Source organism: Haliotis rubra, unplaced genomic scaffold, assembly GCF_003918875.1.
Source record: "Haliotis rubra isolate DU_JTF1 unplaced genomic scaffold, ASM391887v1 Scf315, whole genome shotgun sequence".
NCBI classification, from domain to species: domain Eukaryota; kingdom Metazoa; phylum Mollusca; class Gastropoda; order Lepetellida; family Haliotidae; genus Haliotis; species Haliotis rubra.
In genome coordinates this window covers 831,172-844,508 of record NW_025766986.1, presented here as the reverse complement: position 1 = coordinate 844,508, position 13,337 = coordinate 831,172, and positions in this window count along the sequence as shown.

Sequence of the window (13,337 nt, the reverse complement as noted above, 5' to 3'; positions counted from 1 at the left end):
AATTATTTTCGATGATTGATCGGTAGTAATGAACCAATCATCAATTATGAGATTTAACCAATTCCCTACACTAGTTATTACTACTGGTATCAACACTGGTAACACTATTACGCCAACAAAACCACCATGAAATGAATATTTTCATTGCTTAAATCGATACACATGATGTCAATCACTGGATTGTCTGGTCCTGACTAGATTATTTACATGTCGCCATCATATAGCTGAGATATTGGTGAGTGCGACGTCAAGCAACAAACAAACACAATTAGACGCTTATCACGAACCACTTGGACAATCATCAGTTGTTCACCAGTTTATGTATGGGTGTGGGGTAGTACAAAGAGGGCAGGTCACAGATCAGTTGAAGTTAAGCAATGTTGGTCGCAACGTAGTCCTTGGATGGGTGACCATATTTGGCAGCACTAAGAGTTTCTTGGACTTGGCAAGTGACTTTGTTCAGAATTGCCTCTGTTCACCCAGCAGTGACCATATTAGGCAGCACTGAGAGTTTCTTGGACTTGGCAAGTAACTTTGTTCAAACTTGCCTCTGTTCACCAAGCAGTGAATGAGTACCCAGTTGGATGAAAAGCTCATGACTGTTAACCGTCTAGCGCCTCATAGGCAGCTTGGGTTATTGTGTATACAGTAATGCTGGCGCTTTTAACATACACTTTGTGTTTGAAAGTTAGCGCAATATATAGTACATACAATATCATCATGTCAGAGTCTTGGCGTGGGGCGTTACTATACGTTACGTAACTAAAACTTGATTGTTTTGCTGAAAACCTCTTCAGGTAGTGTTTCTACTGACTGACTGACTGAGTTTGGTTTTACGCCGCTTTTAGCAATATTCCAGCAACATCACGGCGGGGCACACCAGAAATGGGCTTCACACATTGTACCCTTGTGGGGATTCGAACCCGGGTCTTCGGCGTGACGAGCCAACGCTTTAACCACTAGGCCACCCACCGCCCCTAGTGATTCTATACTGTGTACCAGACTGAAGGACACTTGTAGCTCTCCATCTGTCATTTTGCTGGGTAACCTTCCTGAATATTTCATGCTTCTTGCAGTTTTCTTGCAATTCGAACACCAACTGTTTTGTTGCGTTTGTTTCGCCAGATTCTTTCTCTGGTTCAAAACCAAACATTCATTCACAAGGTAACCCATTAAAAAGTCCACGTCACAATAACACCTGCCTCTGAGTATAAGATGATGTAGTTCAGGTCAACGTCATGTTTGATATTAATATTTTAGCTATATTATTATGTGACAGCTTAATGTAGGGGGAAGACCGTAGTGATACAGATTTGGAATGTTTACCGCTGATTATTAAACCAAATTTAGGAATTTAGATATAAGAGCGGGTATTTGTGTATAGCGAGTTCCCTCCCCTTTGACAAGTTGGTCAAACTTGACCCCTGTTAAGATGAGTGAGAGTGAGTGAGTTTGGTTTTACGCCGCTTTTAGCAATATTCCAGCATTATCACGGCGGGGGACACCAGAAATGGGTTTCACACATTGTACCAACGTGGGGAATCGAACCCGGGTCTTCGGCGTGACGAGCGAATGCTTTAACCACAAGGCCACCCCACCGTCCTTGTTAAGTGAAGTAACTCAAGATGCTTCATCGAAAGTAAGTAATACCGGTTTAGTTTTTAGGCAAGAATGATAACAATCACATAAAGGATATAACAGGCGTACGCCCAGCTACATAGGTTTAATGTTCCGCTGTGATGTAAGCGATCATGTGACTACTACACCGCCATTTATATTCCGGAATATACGGTTCTTATATCCTTTGGATGCTGGCTGAAGTTCCATCACTTTGATACGTCACTATATGGCTGAGATATTGCCGATGTGACGTTAAATATTAACTCACTCACTCACTCCATCACTTTGATGAACCTCTGACATCATTGTTCAATGTTTTAGGTCTAATGGCCAGCTGCGACTGGACTACTATACCACAAGATTCCACGAACACTTTTCCCCCATTCTTATACAGAAATACAAGCGATGGCCGCCTTTGGCTGAAGTTCCATCACCTACAGCTTTGATGAATCTCTGACATCATGGTAGGCGTTTATAAAATACATCAGGCTGTTGTGGAAATTGAAGCATTATACGACGTCAAACTGCATCCACTGCTTCAACCGCAAGTCCTTATCAGTGCCGTAACTGTCGTCGGAGTGAGCGATGATGAAAGAGGTGAGAGCAATTTTCTCGGAGCAGATGAAAAACAAGTGACAAATTTGACAAGAATTCCAGAACTGATTTCCCCAATGCCCTGCAATCCAACATTGCGACATATTGGCACTTATAGTTCTGGAGTTCATCAATCAGTGCTTTATTCAGAATGAAAGTCTAACACCGATATACACTTAACAATTTACATGTATGGAAGTGGCAATGTGCATCATGCCTTTTCTGTAATAATCATGATTAATAAACAAGCATTATGATTTGATTATTCTGTTAAATTTCATTTCTCATTTTTGACATCGTCATAGGTAAATATTAATAACACCCAACGTTCACCACACAACTGTACAATGACGTTCGCCCTCAATACCTCGACCACATTAAGGGCAGTTTGTCATCGCATTTCTTGCAAGTACCTTCGTTATTTACAAACGCAAAAGTCATCCTATAAAAGTCACGAAAATGTTTCAAAGTTGAGTTTACTAATTATATGAAATATTGTTCTGTTCAAAAATGTTTCTTTCATATTTTATGGATTATACTGTTCTTACCTATCAATAGTTAATTGTAGGTTGTGTCTTATAATTGATATTCAATTAATAAAGCTATTGAATACGTGTTATATGTGATGTTGATCTTAACAACGAGGAAGACATACGAGTATTTCTGTGTTGCACTGGAATCGATATGGAAAGAACAAGACGGCTCATATTTACATGTCCATGTAAAATTTAGAAAAATAATTCATATTTCTTTTCCAGAAATGTTGCGTATACTTTAGAATAAGAACCATGATCCCCACCGATCCCGCTCCCCACCCCACATGGAGGGCAGAGGTTCATAGGCATCAAAACGAATGGCGGAACTTTGGATATAATAAAATGATGGTTTCCCGTATTTCGGTACATTCGAGCTGATGTATGTAAATTAAATGTTAATCACAAACCTGGTTATGGTTCTCGAAAACAAACCTTGTTAGGGATATACCTAGTGGCTCAAAGGCTTCATTGTTGACGGCATCTGTATACCTTGCCAACAATATTGGGTTGGCCTAAAATATGAAAGTCGTTATCTTATTCAATTTCATTAACGGGCGGTGGGGTAGTCTAGTGGTTAAAGCGTTGGCTCATCACGCCGAAGACTCGGGTTCGAATCCCCACATGGGTACAATGAGTGAAGCCCATTTCTGGTGTCCCCCGCCGTGATATTGCTGGAATATTGCTAAAAGCGGCGTAAAACCAAACTCAGTCAGTCAGTCAGCAATTTCATTAACAACATTAAATGTGTCTATGACAGCCGTGCGGGCATAATGAGTTCCTTTGATGGAAGCCGAAGAATTATAATTGACTGGACATTTCTTACTGAACCTTTCATTTCTTGGATCTGAAATCGTTTGATTGCATAATTAGAAAAGATCAATCCCCGTCCATGTTATTTCCCTGCGGTCACAAGACTTTGTGTTCCCGAGATGAAGTACACTTGTACAACTGCAGATCAGAGTCTCCTTCCAAGACACCAACACGCAATAACATGTGCAGTAATGTCCACTTGGCAAACTCGTATTTTGCACACTTTCGATGATCTCAGACATTGCTGGATGAAATAAGAAAAAGAATTATGCCACGGCGTTATAGCTCACCTGAATCGCAATAATCCAGTCTGTTCCCCTGACGACAGCTATTAGAGGAAACTAGCAGCTCCATGAATAGGCTGTGATCTAAAAATCACTTCCTTTTGAAGATTCAGCGTCTCTGGATAATCAACCTTTCAGCTTGTCAGGCAAAATAAAACATTAATCACATGGTTTGTGATTATATGTTTTAAAGAAGCATGTCTCTTACATCACTCAAGACGACTGGGGACTTTGCAAGTGTAAGATATGTATAAATCCTCCGTAAGCTGAACGAGTCCTAAATTTCAGGATCACCTTCGAAGACATTCATGTAGAATTATGAGGCAGTCATATATGTAAAAACACAAGAGCATCTTTACTTAATCCATGTGGATGTTTTTTTAAAGTCATCCAAGGGTCTGTGAAACATTAAACCTTATACTTCGTATGTTCTAACTGAAAGGAATTTGGGCAGGTATTAAAGCACGTTGATGATTTTATGGCTCAGGATACTTGGTACGCCCTACAGAAAAAACAAGAACACAGAGCGTTTGAATTCCTCGAATTCCTTGAAAGTAATATTGACCTTTTGTATCAGAAATATGTTAGGTAATGTGTTTTCAACAATTTACCAGTAATCATTGGGCAGGGCGCATATATGTGGCTTCCTGATTAAAATATTGTCTCGACGCGCTGACACCCGTTCCATTCCAACCTTCGGCTGTATAAAGCCCATTTGGGGGCACTCGGCGTGATATGGTTTGAATGATGCTTATAATGACATACAGTCTGACCAGTTCTGGATGTTACTGGTGCTATTTCAGAAATCTAATGTTAAAGAATTATTTTTTGGACCAACTGTACAATAGACATTATCTTTACTCTTGACGACAGCTACAGATAAGATAGATACACACGTGTGCACTATTTTGCATCAGCTGTTTGATCCCTATAATTGGTTTGACAAGGCAGGATTGTAAATATTGGTAAGGCGTTGACTGGGTATCAATGGCCAGGGACATCTTATTATGGACAAAGAAATGTTAAATGGTTTAACATGAAAGCACATGACGGCACATTTTACATTTATGGTCCTTTTGGACATACTTTGCGTTTCATTCAGACACCTGTTAATTGGTACATCTGCCATGGCCAGAATATGACATGTAAATAGGTAAACCATCGTTAGGGATACTTATTTTTCTCGAAAATCTCCTTGAGGGTAGGGGCATGATCTACCACATGCTAGTTTCAAAACGGCGATCAACCCAACATTGTGAATATTTTACTTACAGATGTTCACGTTGTTGTCACTACCCCTTTTCCTTCAGGAACTGCTTGATATTCCTTCACGACGGATGTCATCGAAAAGCGAAAATAATCTGGTGTCGTCAATGAAACTAATGTAGAAATTAATGAGGCCAAATGTAATATAGCGAACGTGTTGTTGCAGCTTTCCTCGGGTTTGTTGAAACTTGTTCACAGCTGACAAAGTATTCATTGTGAACATAAAGTCTGGTAGCTACAGGCATTTAACAAGGAGGGGAAGACGTCTTCTATAGTTATGCAATCAAACTGTTCCAGGAACAAGATCTAGAGAGCTGGGCAAACAAAGACAGACTGACCACACTTCGAGTTTGACAATAATCAAACGAAAGCACGTACACGATTGTAATACATTCTATGAGATTGGTATTTCCATGGTAACCACGAGAACATTTTGAGTGTTCATTCTCCCACCTGATAAAACCTGGCATGTTTGATTATGAAATCATAAATTGTTTTAGAGTGTTACAGATATTTTGAAGTAGATTCAATACTCTAACCCAATTTGTTTTCTTTACAGAAAACCTAAAATGTACCGGTATCATGTCCGAAACACATTCCGATTGTAAATTTGTCAGACACACAGGTGGAAAACATAACCATCCGAAGGAAAATATGTTTAACACCTTGCAGATGAGACAGAGAGCGAGTGAGTTTAGTTTTACGCCGCTTTAGCAGTATTTCAGCAATATCACGACAGGGGACACCAGAAGTGGGCTTCACACATTGCATTCATATGGGGAATCGAACCCGGGTCCTTGGCGTAATGAGCGAACGCTTTAACCACCAGGCTACCCCACCGCCCAAGATGAGACAGTAAAAGACCCGGTTGGTCGATGATGAGATAGTGAAGGCCAGCAATAATAATCGTCAGGCATTCTGTTTACGAAACACAACCACAAAACCCCACAAATTCGAAACATAACACTATGGCTCTTAAATGCAAATGACACAAGACGATGCATCTATTGTGTTACCTTGCCAGACATTATGCTTTATGTACAGCCATTTTAAAGTTCTTTGCGATTACCTTTCCTGCACTCAAATAACATTTTCAACATAGCACAAATACCAAGTCATCATACTTTAAATGCTTTCTTTGACTCGAGTTGGTCAATGATGTAAATCACTGCTTGCCAGAGAAATATAAGTATCCTTCAAACTTTTTTCCAGCCTGATCATCTTTGATTGAGTTTATGCTGTTTGTGCTCACCAAAGCCTTGGGGGTATTCCAATTATTATGTCTGCCAGATGAAAGCAGCATTATCTCTCCATCATTAGTTAATCAGAATATCCTACGGACACCGAGCAGATATACGTTGTAATAAGGTTAGAAACGTTTAGTTTAACTTTAATGCATGAGTTTACTGGGACATCAAAGTTGAAATGATACACTGACATATCGCTTTGATAACGTCAGATCTCGGCTGTTCAATTTTAGTTCATAGTAAACATCTGTCTCGTCTCCATACAAATACCTAATTCTGAAGTAGACCCGTGGCAACAGGTTTGTGAACTACTTTAAAATATATTTTTTCAAGTGGCTTATAGAAACCTTTCATTTCGTTTGGTGTGTATCCGTAGAACACATTTAGATATTATCAGTCTATCGATCATATTCTTTTTCGGTTTTATCATGAGTTATTCATAAGCCACTTGTAGACCATTAGTCAAAGATTCGGAAACCTTATAAAATGAAAAACCCAATCTATCAATCCAGTGCACCACTGTTATACCAAATACGGAAAAATGTTCCGTATTTAAATTCTACCCCCAAAGTGGAACGTCTTATCATGAAGGAACATCCACATGTGTTCAGTATGATCCACATAAAAAAATTAAACTTTACGTTTATCAGTATTTTAGAACTGATCGATTGCTGAAGCGTAGTGGTTCAATCTGATATTACTATCTTTCCAGTGCAGCTGTCCATTAACATTGGCAGCGCCATTACCTGCAGTATCGTAGATTGTTGAAAAACAAACGGGGTGTCTAATGGGAGTCTTGAGACATGTGAAAATATTATCAGTTCTTCCATTAGCACTGTAGTTCGTCTTGATAATATTCACCTCAAATATTTCAGACAGTTGAAAAACGAATACAAATATCTTCATTGAGTCTTGACATGTGCAACAATATTGTCTCATATAATAACGAATGGCACAAACGTAATTAAACGTCACCCTCGACGACAATCAATGTCTATCATAAATATTTTCTTTTCATATCTGTACGCTATGTCAGGACCGATGCTAGATAACCAGGAGTGAGTGAGTGAGTGAGTTTGTTTTTTCGCTGCTTTTAGCAATATTCCAGCAATATCACGGTGGGGAACACCAGAAATAGGCTTCACACATTGTACCCATGTGGGGAATCGAACCCGGGTCTTCGGCGTGACGAGCGAATGCTTTAACCACTAGGCTACCCTACAGCCCCAGATAACCAGGATACTATTGACTGTGGTAAGAGGCGACTAAAGTGGATCTGGTGGTCGTTAAGACGTTAAACAGCATCCAAGCACTGTTTACGACTTGCTTACCCTTTACGCGAACATCTTGTGTCATTACTATTTGATAATGATTCATAAACTCACTCTCCATCATCGTATCTCATGATGTCAATCACTGGATTTTCTGGTCCAGACTCAATTATTTACAGACCACCGGCCTACTGTACACGTATTGCTGAATACAGCGTTGAACGTACAAACACATGGCCATAATATATTTGGAACTGTACAATCAACTCAGCCTTTAGTAGATGTCCGGATGGGGAAAGGTTTTTGATTTTATAGGATAACTTAACACCACTGACTGACTTCTCTTCTATATTTTTCGAAATAAATGAACATATTCCAATAATAAGTAAAACGATTTATACCAGATGCACCATTAAGTATTCACTGTTTAACCGAACCTTTCAGAAAAGTTACAGAAGAAACAAACAAGATTCAATATTAAGCAATCTCTATCTTGGAATCAAACCTAAGAAGCATAAATCTAAAACAGCGAATATCATTGTCCACAAATTCGCTGACAAATTGATGAGTGTGCCGTTAAAAGAAACATTCTTCAACATCAGAACATGCGATCTTTGAAACATATGTTAGTGTTGAAATGACTTGACCATGACTCGACATTATAACCATCTTACCATTGGTTCCAGTGGTAAACCACCTTCCCGTGTTAATCAATCAGCCACATTTATGTTTAACTGGTAGGTCTGTCTAAACTATCATACCATGACTACTTCAACGTTTGTGCTTTATCAGTCGTTTTGGTCATTTGTCTCGATGGCATGTGACGTTTTGTATGTCCAGTGTGGCAAATACACAAGCAGGTTCGACTTGGGTGTTCACTGAAGAAACGCCGAAAGTCTGTTTTTCGGCATAAGATTAACGACAGTTGTGGTTACACAATCACCGACGGTGTTATCGATTTAAACTGAGAGAGACGTGGCATGAAACAAACTTTCCCATTTCACTCATGTTTACCAGTTACTGACATATATTATTTACAGCAAGCTAAAAAACATGGATTCTTTATAGGAATATATTACTGTGTCAAAACAGTGATAACAAAACACTGCAATATCTCTGAGATTATTACAATAGATATGAAAAATAGCAAATTCGCGAATCTTGTGGAAGTCCTTTCAACGCATTTGTCGACAATTGGGTTTTCTCTCAGATGGAGAAAAACTGGTAGGATTCCATGACGGTGACGTTTTTTAAAACAATAATGGTTCTCTAGTCCTCTTTGTTTCCATTTGATGCCTTTCTAGAGGATTATTAAAAGCCGCAGTTGGACCATTAGAGAAGCAGATTCAATTAAATTGATAAACTGATTTAATCTATCCCCGGGAAGGTTTCTAGAAACCAATCATAGCAGACTGTTCCACATACCATATATTTGACTTCACCAAGGTAGATCTTCCTATCAACACTGATGTGTATCCGAAGTGTCCCTCTCCATATGCAACATCAGGTTAAAGAGAAAACACACACCAAAACATTCACGTTTTACGTTCCCTAAAGTACTGAAATGGAACCACTGCTGTTGTAAGATGGTCTAATCTAATAGTGCAAGCCATCCTCAGCTGAGGCCATGTGCTTTTACAACAGCATTGACAGAACTAAGGCTTCCTCGGGATCTATTTTGTCAAACTCGTCTTAAATGTCTTATCTGGATGGCATGTGTGTGACATTTACCATTCTGAACCATAGGTCACACCAACCCTAAAAACTGATTATTTCTCCGAAAGACAGATGCTCTGTGCTGGCAACTGCGTTAAAGCTTTCAATAAAATCTAATTACAGACACACTTTATAAGACACAGTCGACTTAAATACATAGAAAGGTTAGATAAGCACGACTATTGAAGAGGGATACACTGTTCTCGCAAAATTAGTTCCAAGATTGTCACACTGTTATTGTACTATTGATTTTAAGTTGTGTAGGTCATTTCATGATTATTACCTTTTTAAAGGATCTTATGGCTCTATAAAAGGCCTGAGAGACAAAAGAGAATATGTTCTGTGAGTAGAGAACAGGACAGTAGATGAAAGAACTTGTTTCAGACTATTCAATTGCCTAGTTAACTATATTAATTTGACCACTGACCGACTTTTCTGCTATATTTTGTGAGTTGCAAAATATAAATCCAGTGTACTTGAGACTTCCCAGTGGTTGACACAAATCGAATTTTATGGCAGAATCCTCAGGAATCCTCAGGATAATTCCTTCTGTCGCCGATAGGCACACAACATTGAAGACTACCTTCATAAATGAATCTCTAATCCATGGGCCTGTCGCCTGTACCAACACTAATCCATGGACCTGTCTCCTGTACCAACACTAATCCATGGGCCTGTCGCCTGTACCAACACTAATCCATGGGCCTGTCGCCTGTACCAACACTAATCCATGGACCTGACACCTGTACCAACACTAATCCATGGACCTGTCGTCTGTGCCAACACTAATTCATGGACCTGTCTCCTGTACCAACACGAATCCATGGACCTGTCTCCTGTACCAACACTAATCCATGGACCTGTCTCCTGTACCAACATTAATCCACGGACCTGTCGTCTGTACCAACACTAATCCATGGACCTGTCGTCTGTACCAACACTAATCCATGGACCTATCGCCTGTACCAACACTAATCCATGGACCTGTCGTCCTGTACCAACACTAATCCATGGACCTGTCACCTGTACCAACACTAATCCATGGACCTGTCGCCTCTACAACACTAATCCATGGATCTGTCACCTGTACCAACACTAATCCATGGACCTGTCACCTGTACCAACACTAATCCATGGACCTGTCACCTGTACCAACACCAATCCATGGACTGTACCAACACTAATCCATGGACCTGTCACCTGTACCAACACTAATCCATGGACCTGTCTCCTTGTACCAACACTAATCCATGGACCTGTCGTCTGTACCAACACTAATCCATGGACCTATCACCCTGTACCAACACTAATCCATGGACCTGTCACCTGTACCAACACTAATCCATGGACCTGTCTCCTGTACCAACACTAATCCATGGACCTGCCTGTCTCCTGTACCAACACTAATCCATGGACCTATCGCCTGTACCAACACTAATCCATGGACCTGTCACCTGTACCAACACTAATCCATGGACCTGTCGCCTGTACCAACACTAATCCATGGACCTGTCTCCTGTACCAACACTAATCCATGGACCTGTCACCTGTACCAACACTAATCCATGGACCTGTCTCCTGTACCAACACTAATCCATGGACCTGTCTCTGTACCAACACTAATCCATGGACCTGTCACCTGTACCAACACTAATCCATGGACCTGTCACCTGTACCAACACTAATCCATGGACCTGTCACCTGTACCAACACTAATCCATGCCTGTCACCTGACCAACACTAATCCATGGACTGTCACCTGTACCAACACTAATCCATGGACCTGTCACCTGTACCAACACTAATCCATGGACCTGTCACCTGTACCAACACTAATCCATGGACCTGTCGCCTGTACCAACACTAATCCATGGACCTGTCACCAACACTAACCAACACTAATCCATGGACCTGTCACCTGTACCAACGCTAATCCATGGATCTGTATCCTGTACCAACACTAATCCATGGACCTGTCACCTGTACCAACACTAATCCATGGACCTGTCAACGCTAATCCTGTATCCTGTACCAACACTAATCCATGGACCTGTCACCTGTACCAACACTAATCCATGGACCTGTCACCTGTACCAACACTAATCCATGGACCTGTCACCTGTACCAACACTAATCCATGGACCTGTCACCTGTACCAACACTAATCCATGGACCTGTCACCTGTACCAACACTAATCCATGGACCTGTCACCTGTACCAACACTAATCCATGGACCTGTCACCTGTACCAACACTAATCCTGACCTGTCTCCTGTACCAACACTAATCCATGGACCTGTCTCCTGTACCAACACTAATCCATGGACCTGTCACCTGTACCAACACTATCGAGAACATGCCATTGTTTTCAGCAACGTCTCTGCCAGCGTGAAGCAAACGTTTCAGATCAATAGCCTTAAGAAACTTCTTCCAGCCTATTTGCCTCCATATTAGTTCTTGGGATTGCTGTAAGAATTAAGAAATACTGGCACGATTGATGCCAGGACGAAGAGACTGTCACATAATTTTGTAAATAATCACGTTTTGCTATGCATCATTGTTTTTAATTGATGGCATTCTGGGGAATCATTCAAAAGCCGCAATTGGACTTTAGCAATGGATGCGGGAGTCAAATCATGTGTTCATCTGAAAAATAAAATTCAGAATAGCATCAGACATTGTTTTGCACTGTAAGGCCTCTAGTAACCAAGCACTACACAAGGCTGCGTTTTGCATGTATATATGGTCACCATGACAGATCTTCCTGTCAGGGTTGAACACTGACATTTATCCAATGTTTCGTGATCCAAATTCTGCAGTGTCAGGAAAAGTGTCTATGTCAGCAAGAAAACATATGAGCCTTGAGTTACGCAATGTAGGAATGGATTCCACGCGGTTGTAACGAGGCATAGTTCAATATTGCAAGCCATTCACAGCAAAATGTCGTGTGGATCTCTGATAAGCCGTAACAAAGATTAACATCCAACAACTGTGATTTAACGAAACTAATTTGCAAATGAAAGCTAGAACTGAGGTTCTCCTTTGTCAAGCTATAAGAGTCTTTATTGGTGGAAGGTACAGTGTGACATTGTCACTATTCTGTACCATGTGTCACAGCGTCCTATAATCAGATTCACTCAACGTAAGACAGATACATTATAAAGCCGCATGCGTTAAACCGCTTACTTTTTATTACACGCGTATTTTATACGTGTCTGTTAAGTTAAATGAACCGATTAGGATAGAATGTGTCGTGAAATTGATTCCAAGATTGTCATATGCCAATATACTATTGGTTCTAAGCCGTGTAAGCTATTTGCTGGTAATCACCTTTCTCTACATGAGACTAAGCCATAATTCTTCCTGGATCTTAGGTATCTGAAAAATACCCATAACTTGAAGACCTTCAGAGAGACAGCATAGATAAGGATAAGGGTCCAAATGTAGACAACGAGTCATATAATTGGAAGGCCCATTTCAGCATGCTCAATAACCTTGAATGGGGTCGTTTGTTATCTGTTGCAATCATGGTTGAGATGATGTACAATTAGTCCCAGGCCGATAGTGTATCATTACTTGCAGACGTATCGACCGCTTGGGAATATTGGAAATTATGGTTCCAAGACAATATCAGGAACTCCTGAGATTTAGCTGTGACAATGTTCCTGCTGAGACAGCTTTGAAGATACTGATATTCCCTTTACATCGGGAGGATCAGATATATATATATTTGTGTGTGTGTGTCTATATATATATATATATATATATATATATATATATACATACATACATATATATACTGCCAATGCCATGTCCTTACCATAAATTAACATCTACTTCCCCAAAATGTTAGCGTTCCGGCTTTGAAGTCTGAGGAAGCTCGTGTTTACAGTGAATACATGACAGTGAGTGGTGAGCCACTAACTGATCTATGTGTCGGAGACACTCCTCTGATTTCCCCAGTGTCCAGCAGACCAGTGTTCTTCACATTCT